Source organism: Perognathus longimembris, chromosome 11 (genome assembly GCF_023159225.1).
Source record: "Perognathus longimembris pacificus isolate PPM17 chromosome 11, ASM2315922v1, whole genome shotgun sequence".
In the NCBI taxonomy this organism is placed as follows: domain Eukaryota; kingdom Metazoa; phylum Chordata; class Mammalia; order Rodentia; family Heteromyidae; genus Perognathus; species Perognathus longimembris.
Genome location: NC_063171.1, coordinates 38,943,413 through 38,952,365, shown reverse-complemented (window position 1 = coordinate 38,952,365; position 8,953 = coordinate 38,943,413).

Genomic DNA, 8,953 nt, shown 5'->3' with positions numbered 1-8,953 from the left:
TAGAACACTAGACAAGTCCCCATCTCAGACACAAAAAAAGAAAGAAAAGAAAAAGGAAGAAACTATCCTCCAAGTGAACTCTCCCACCGGACAGCCTCGACACGTGTGGGCCAGCTCACGGGAGAGCCCCAACACGTGTGGGTGAACCCACGGGTGACCTCCCACACATGTGGGCCAGCCCATGTGAGACTCATGACACACGTGGGTTGGCCCCCTCGAGACCTGCGATGCACGTGGGTAAACCAATGCAAGACCTGTGACACGCGTGGGCTACCCACTCGAGACCTGTGACACGCGTGGGGCAGCCCACTTGAGACCTGTGGCATGCGTGGGAAAACCCATGCGAGACCTGTGACACGCGTGGGCCAAATTCCTTTATTCACTCTTGTAAAAAAAACTATCCAATGAAGGGGTTAGGGGCATGGCTCACTTGGTAGAGCACTAGACAATGAGAAAAAGCATCAGGAACTGAGTTCAAGTCCTCATCTCAGACCAAAAAAAAGAAAGAAAAGAAAAAGGAAGAAACTATCCTCCAAATGAATTCTCCCATGGAACAGCCTTGACATGAGCGAGCACGTGGCTGGAGGGGAAGTACAGAAGGAAGCAAGACTCCTGTTCCTGGGCTGGGAATATGGCCTAGTAAAGTGCTTGCCTTATATACATGAAGCCCTGGGTTTGATTCCTCAGCACCACATATACAGAAAAAGCCAGAAGGGGCGCTGTGGCTCAAGTGGCAGTGTGCTAGCCTTGAGCAAAAAGAAGCCAGGGACAGTGCTCAGGCCCTGAGTCCAAGGCCCAGGACTGGCAAAAACAAAACAAAAAAAAAAAAACTCCTGTTCCTTCCCCTCATCTATGCTCTGATGCTTTGCAGTGAGCCAGGACTGGGCAAGGTGGCTGTTTCCTGTCCCATTCTGCCCAAGGGGACACCCCTGACTGTTGAGCCCCAGAATGACCTTAACTGAGTGGTCTGAAGTTTCCATCACACTCAGGTTTTCCCAGGCCCATCTTATCAGGGGACCGGAGCCTTGCCTCCATCTGTCTTCCCCACCCCAAAGGCTGTGCTCTAGTCCATAGCCAGGGAAGAGCAGCTCTCCCATTGCCAGCCCCATCACTTCCAATCACCTGCCCAGCTCCTGCAATAGCACACGCTCCTACAGCTCCCCAGGCTACTTGCAGCTTCTCATGGCCCTGGGTGTCTGTTTCCTCCCTCACCCTGTGATCCAATCTGGTCTTATCACTCCCCAGGCCCAGCCCAGCGGTGTGCCTGCCTCTTGTCCAGGCTGGTTACTGCTAATGGAAATATAACCCAGGGGTGGGGGTGGGGGAGTTGGTTCCAAAGGGCCAAGTTTGCAGACCCCCCACTTTCCACTCCCGTCCTGGGGTAGGGAGCACTGAACCACCCTGGGAAGAAGGGAATGGGAGTGTGGTGATGCAGACAGTGGGATGATCAAGCCCAACAGGTGAGGCCAGGCACAGAGGTAGGGAGAGAGGGGGACAGGGCTCCAGACACAGCCTGGAGGGAGTTTCACAGATGGAGCCATGGAGGTAGAGGGGAAGGAGAGAGGGAGAGAGATAAAGACCCAGGCATGCAGCAAAGGACACAGAGGGAGTGACACCGAGATGGCTGAGTGTTGCATAGCCCACTGTGGGTCCTGGAGGGCTGGCTTCCTGAGGGCCTCACTGTCTTTGCCCCTGAGACACTCATCTGAGTGAGGAGGAGGGACCCCTTCCAACAGAGAAGCTCTGTGGGGAGAGATGGAGGGGGGGGAGGGAGGGTTCGTGCATATTGGGCAGGATCAGGGCCGTTGCTGACGTACTGGAGGTCAGGTGACAACCTGCCCGGGCATCTGAAACGTTTCCAAGGTCAAGAATATGAGCGTCAGGGGCTCCTAAACCTGGCAGGAGACAGTGCTGGAAAAGCTTCTGGGAGAAAGGTTGGGATACAGGGAAAATTCCAGGAGAGTTGGGAGAAAGAACTGGAGAGTGTTCCTTCATTGATCCAGGAACAGGAGCCACATGCCAATCCCTTCAGGCCACAGGGACCTGGGGCCTTGTGCTGGGGCTCAGGCGTGGCCTCCCCCACCTTGCTGGCTGGTGATGGAAGGCCCTGGTCCCCTTCATGATGGACTTGCAGATGTGCACCTTGCCAGGGACCCTGGCCCACCACACACAGCCCAGTCACAGTGTCCCCTTCCCGTCACCATTGGTTTCCGGTGCCATTCCTAGTGCCTTCCACCCTGTGGTGGCCCCTGCCCCCTCCCTGTTAATTACCTCCTAGCTGTGCCAAGTCCATTAGCTTCCCCACCACCCTGCACCCCCAGGGGCTGAGCACCAGCTGAGATGGATAGCTGCAGGGGATCGATGGAATAGGGCCCCTGAGAACCCCAGGGTGGGTGGGGGGGGCTGGGAGCAGAACTTGGACCTGAGGCTGTGTGATGGGGCATCTGGGTCCCCTAGACCTGGCTTAGGCCCCTCCCTCCACCCTTCCTTCTCAGGAAGACTGTTCCCAATGGTAAATAGAGGCTCATAAAGGCTTGGGGGGGGTGGTGTCCAGAAGTACTCAGGATTGAAAGAAGTACACACAAACACACACACACACTTTAAGTGAGCCTTGTTCAGCTCTAGTCTAGAAAAAAGGGGTCCGTGGGGCTCTGGGATGGGGTCTCTGAAGAGCTGGGAGCTTCTCCCCCCACGTCTGTCTCCTTCCTGCCCTGCTCCCCAGGCTGGCTTCCCGACAGGAGAGCAGCACAGATCATCTGTTCACATTCAGCTTCCAGGAACGGGCAAGCCGAGCTGCCTGGGGAGACACCCTTCACCCCCGCCCCGTGCCCGCCTGGGACTCTAGGCCACCAAGGGCATTCCGGAGTGCCTAGGCCCTGGGGGCTCTCAGTCCCCGCTGGACAGAGCCTGTCTTGCCTCATGCCTGAAGGGTCTGGACAGGCTATTCTGAGGGGCTTCCTCCACAGAGGAGCCAGGTCCCCAGGATCCTGACTGTGCCGGGCCACCTAGGCACCCCAAGTAGGGAGCAAGGTAGCTTCATTGCTTCAGCATCATTCTCTACCCGCTATCAGAACACCCCAGCTCTGACAGATAGCATCAAGGGCTGGTGGTGGTAGGAAGAGATTCACAGTAGGCCAGACAGACACTGAGAGGGCAGGAAAGACAGCAAGGCAACTCTGAGCCACACCTGCATGGCCAACATGGAGGAGAGCCCAGACAGCCCCAATATTAAGAAGCAGGCTCGGGGCTGGGGATATAGCCTAGTGGCAAGAGTGCCTGCCTCGGATACACGAGGCCCTAGGTTCGATTCCCCAGCACCACATATACAGAAAACGGCCAGAAGCGGCGCTGTGGCTCAAGTGGCAGAGTGCTAGCCTTGAGCGGGAAGAAGCCAGGGACAGTGCTCAGGCCCTGAGTCCAAGGCCCAGGACTGGCCAAAAAAAAAGAAGCAGGCAACTTGATTTTCTCAGAGCTCTGTCTCCAGTCCAGCACTTGGAGCAGAAGGCTGCACCCCACCTCCCATGCCACTGAGCCCCGCTTCCTCTCCTTACAGGGCTGTATTCCCTGGTGATGATGCTTTTAGATTCTGGAACCTGGTGACTAGCTGTGTGACTTGGGCAACTTAATCTTTCTGGGCCTTTAGCATTCTCTTCTATAAGATGGCGCAATGAACCCTAACCTATCAAGGCTCTTCTGAGGTTTAAGCAAGTCCAATGGGTAAAGCTCTTAGGGGTAGGACCTGGCCTGTGTGGCAGATAACTTTGAAAATGTTCCTGGTTCTTTTGCTGGATCTGGGGCTTGAACTCAGGGCCTGGGCACTGTCCCTGAGCTTTTTTTGTTCAAGGCCTAGCACTCTACCATTTGAGCTACAGTACTGCTTCGGGCTTTTTTTTTTTTTTTCTTCTTCAAATTTTTATTATCAAACTGATACACAGAGAGGTTACAGTTTCATACGTTAGGCATTGGATACATTTCTTGTACTGTTTGTTACCCTGTCCCTCATACCCCCTTCCCTCCTCCCCCGGGCTTTGTTTTTTTTTTTTAATGCATATAAGAGTCTCAACTTTCCTGCCCAGGGTAGCTTCATACTGTGGCCCTCAGATCTCAGCCTTCTAAGTAGCTAGGATTACAGGTGTGAGCCACCAGTGCCACCTCCGACAAAGGTCCCCTCCTCCTCTCTGCCTCGGGTAGTGAGGACCCCCTCAGGCCCTGAGCTGTAGTTGCTTCGGAGAGTGGGGAGCTGAGCAGGTGAGGTGTGTGTGAGGGTGGTGGTGGTGGTGGGGAACGGTGAGCTCTGAGACTCCGCACTGCACATGAGAATGGAGCTCAGGGTGCTGTGGGGAGAGAGGGCCAGAGCCGCCCCCTCCCACTGTCCCTGCCACTCAGCCCTCTGAGGCCCTGAATTTCTGTTTGTTTGTTTTTGTTTTTGTCAGTCCTGGGCCTTGGACTCAGGGCCTGAGCACTGTCACTGGCTTCTTTTTTGCTCAAGGCTAGCACTCTACCACTTGAGCCACAGCGCCACTTCTGGCCGTTTTCTATATATGTGGTGCTGGGGAATCGAACCCAGGGCTTCATGTATAGGAGGCAAGCACTTTACCACTAGGACGTATTCCCAGCCTGAATTTCTCTGTGAGAACGTCTCTCTGGCTCACCTTCACTGGACAGCTCTCAGGAGGGATTCCATAAAGACCTTAAAACCCATCCCTGTCCCCCACTCCCCACCCCAGGGTCACAGATCCTCACAGACTTGTGCTGTTGATATGGGAATGGAAAATATACTTGCAGGGCTTTCTATCCCTCATCCCTGTGGCCTCCCATTCCTCACTGCCAGGAAGTCCTCCCTGCTGTCTACCCTCTTGCTTCCCACCTGGATCTGAAGGGGTTACTCAACGCCAGGCCTGCCCACGGCAGGTCTCAGCTGTCTGGGGCCTGTGGTCAGGGCTAATGTAGGCGAGAGTTGGAGGACAAGAGGGGATAAAGTTATTAGCGTCTTCATCTTTGACGGCTATCGATTGTCAGGTCTCCCAGCTCACTTGGTCTTATAATGGGGTACTCAGGGGGTGGGGTGGGGGGAGTGTTTGGAAGCAGGCAGAAAAACCTCATAGAGCCTCTACCTTATATCCTAGCGTGGGAGTTGGCCTGTCCAGGTCTGCCCAGGTGAGGGCACATGGAGATGCAATTTGGGGGCTAAGGGCTCTGGGGAGTCAGGGGGAAGAGGGACTAAGCGGGGGGGTCAGGGCTGGGTGCTCTAGGCTGGGTTTTAGTAGCTCTCTGCACTTGCTTTAAGGTAGAGGTGCGTGTGTGTTTGTGTGTGTGCACGCACATGCACGTGCATGAGAGTTCACAAGGGGGAGAGATAGTGATCCCCACTCCTAAGAGTCATAGACTCCCAGCGCATCACCCATCAGCTCCAGCCCCCACCCCCCCAAGCACTTGCTGTCCTGGGGTGCTCTACCTGCCTCCCCAGCAGCAGCATTCTGTGAACAGAATGTTCTCTGGCGAACCATAGGGGCAAGGGTGGGGGGGATGGGGGGAGCTCAGACTGCAGAAGACTCAGGGGTGACAGCCCCAGCAGGGAGGTGTGGGAGAGCAGCCCGGCTGGGCTGGGCATGGGGATGGCTGGAGCACACATCAAACTTCCTCCCTTCCCTCCCTCTTCCCCTCTCTTCCTCCCTCCCCCTTGGAGACAGGAAGGGGCAGGGGTGGCTTCTCTGGGCAGGGGGTCAGAAGCTCTGGTTCTTTTGCCCTAGAGGAGCCTGCTGGGCTGGGAGAGGAGGTAATTAATGACAGGGAGACCGGGGTGGGGGTGGGGGTGAATGTTCAGGGCTAATGTTGGTATTAATCAGGAGTGGGTCCCCAGCGAGGGATAGGATTCAGCTGTGTGTGTATGTGTGTGTGTGTGTGTGTGTGTGTGTGTGTGTACGTGTGTGTACACACACAGGAGTACTGGAGGTAAGGTGATGGGGAGCTAGGTGCTCCTGACTCTTCCCATAGCACCCCACCCCATCTGGCCCTCCTACTCCCGGTCCCTTCCCCTAATTTTTCTTGAGGTCCCTCCTGCTGTATCCTGAAACCTCCTGCTAAGGGAGGAGCAGACCCCCTCTACCAAGTCCATTTCTGGAGGTGGGGGTGGGGCAGGCCACCCCCTCCCCACCAGCCCCTCACAGCCCTTCCTGCAGGCAGGCACATTAAGGTGATTCCCAGGCTGTCAGCCCAGCTAATTGCCTCTCAACCTTCCCCTCATCACCAGGGCGGCCCCCCACGAGCTCCATTAGCCGCCCCCCCCACTCCCTTGATAGCCCCTAAATCAGCCCCGATTATTCACAGGAGTGGTGAGGGGAGGGGTGGTCCAGGCTGAGCTGTGATTACAGCTAGAGTGGAGTCTGAGTGCCAGGCAGGCTGATGGACATGCAGTGGCCCACAGTGGTAGGGGATGGGGGGGGGGAGGGGGGGAGGCCTGGGGCCCTGTGGGCAGATTCAGACCCAGGACCACCCAGGGGTACAGACCCAGGAGTTCAACCTAGTGGGGTGGAGGCCAGGCTGCAAGGGAGGCAGCTGGGGGTCTTGGCATGTGTGTCTGGCATTCCCTGCCCCCCCCCCCCCCGGCCCAGGAGGGTGAGGTAAGGGTCAGCTAGGCATGGCCTATGAGAGCTCAAGCTTGTCACCATCATTCATGACAAGCTTGGCTGTCCAGGAAGGTGGAGCAGTCAGAAGGCAGTCTAGTCCAGGCTGCCCAGCATGGGGTATGTGTGTGTGTGTGTGTGTGTGTGTGTGTGTGCGCCATTCTGGCTAGCCCATCGCTGAGGGGCTGCCAGGAGTCGGAGTGGCGTGCTGATGAGTTCAAGGTCAACCTACTGAGTGGAGCTGCGCCCGTGGCAGACAGTGAGACCAGCCTGGCTTCAGGAGTCAGGATACACGGTAAAAAGTCCCCGAAGGCAGCCATCCCTTGGACTTCTCCAAAGACCTTTTGCCCTCTACATCTGCCCCTGGCTTCCCCCTGTAGCCATGGCTATGGTGTTTTGAGCCTGCCTGGTCCCCGCGCCCTGACTGCAGTTCCTGATCCCCACCACCCTCTTTGCTTGATTAGCTTTTTAAATGTTTTATTGTTATTATAAAGGTGATACACAGAGGGGTTATAGTTATATAAGTCAGTTAAAAAGTATATTTCTTGTTTTGGACAACATCACTCCTTACAACAATAATTCTTTGAAAAACGTAAGCTGGATCATGTTCTTCCTCTGATCAAACTCCTCTAGTGGCTTCTCATCCCACATAAAGCAGAATCTGACAGCCTTATCACAGTCTAAAAGGCCCTGCAGGAAGAAATGACCCCCACTACACCTTCATGAAGGCCCCTTCATGATGCACCTAGATCCACCTCCGTAGAGAGTTATTCTTTGAACGTGACATCTGCTCAGGCCTCAGCGCTTGTTGCTTCCCAGAATGCTTTTTTCTAGAAATCTGCATGGATTCCTCCTTTACCTCCTTTCAGGTGTTCCCTGGAGGTTACCTTTCCAGTGAAGTCTTCCAGGGTTGCTGGAGCTAGAACCCAAGGTCTTGCATGCACCAGACACATGCTGTACTATTGAGCTAAAGACCATGCCCCAATGCATCCTGTTCCCTCCCTGACTTGCTTTTGCTTCTTCTGTGTTGCTAGCAGGGTTTGAATTCGGGGCTTTGGGCTTTCACTTGGCTTTTTCACTCATGGCTGGTGCTCTGTCACTTGCGCCATGTTTCTACTCTGGCATTTTGGTAGTTAATTGGGGATAAGAGTCTTCTGGACTTTTCTACCCTGGCTACCTTTGAACTAGGGTCATCAGACTTCGGTCTCCTGAGTAGCTAGGATAGCAGGTGTAAACCACTCAGCTTTTTTTTTTTTTTTAAGTGATTCTGGGGGTTTAAAGTGGTTCTGGGCCTTGTATACACTAAGCATGTGCTCTACTTCTGAGCCATACCACATTCTCAGCTTTATTCCTTAACTTTGCATGTGTAGGCAGATTTTTTTTTTTTTTGAGGTTTGAACTAGGGCCTTGTGCATGCTACTAGGTAAGTACTCTACCACTGGGCCACTCTCCCAGCCCTACGCAAAAATTCATGTCTGCTTCTTTCACAGCTGTAGCCCCAACGTCTACAAATACTAAGTGCTCAATAAATATTTATTCAATAAAGAGAATAATTGCTCCTCCCCCTGTGGGGTTTTTCTTTTTCATCCTGAGGTTTGAGCTCAGGGCCTCATGCTTGATAGGCTGGCACTGTGCCACATGAGCTATACTTTCAGTCCTGTTCCCCCCCCACCCCACACTGGGGCTTGAACTCAGCCTGAGCACTGTCCCTGGCTTCTTTTTTCTCAAGGCTAGCACTCTGCCACTTGAGGCACAGCACCACTTCTAGCCTTTTCTGTTTATGTGGTACTGAGGGATGGAACCCAGAGCTTCATGCATGTGAGGCAAGCACTCTACCGCAAAGCCACATTCCCAGCTCCTGTGTTTTGCTAGTTTTTTTTTTTTTTTTTTTTTTTGCCAGTCCTGGGCCTTGGACTCAGAGCTTGAACACTGTCCCTGGCTTCTTTTTGCTCAAGGCTAGCACTCTGCCACTTGAGCCACAGCGCCACTTCTGGCCGTTTTCTATATATGTGGTGCTGGGGAATTGAATGCAGGGCTTCATGTATGGAAGGCAAGCACTCTTGCCACTAGGCCATATCCCCAGCCACTTGCTAGTTATTCTTAAGATAGGGTCTTGCTTCCTGCCTGGGCAGCAGTCTGGACCCTATCCACCTATTTTTGGCTTCCCAGAGTTGTCATAATGACAAATTTGAGCCACCGCATCCAACTGTGCTCCACTGAGATGGAATCTAGTGTACTTTTCGGCCTGGGTTGGCCTTAAGCCAGGATCCTCCTGATCTCAGCCTGTTTAGCTAGGATTACAGGTATAAGTTGCTCTCACCAGACTAGCC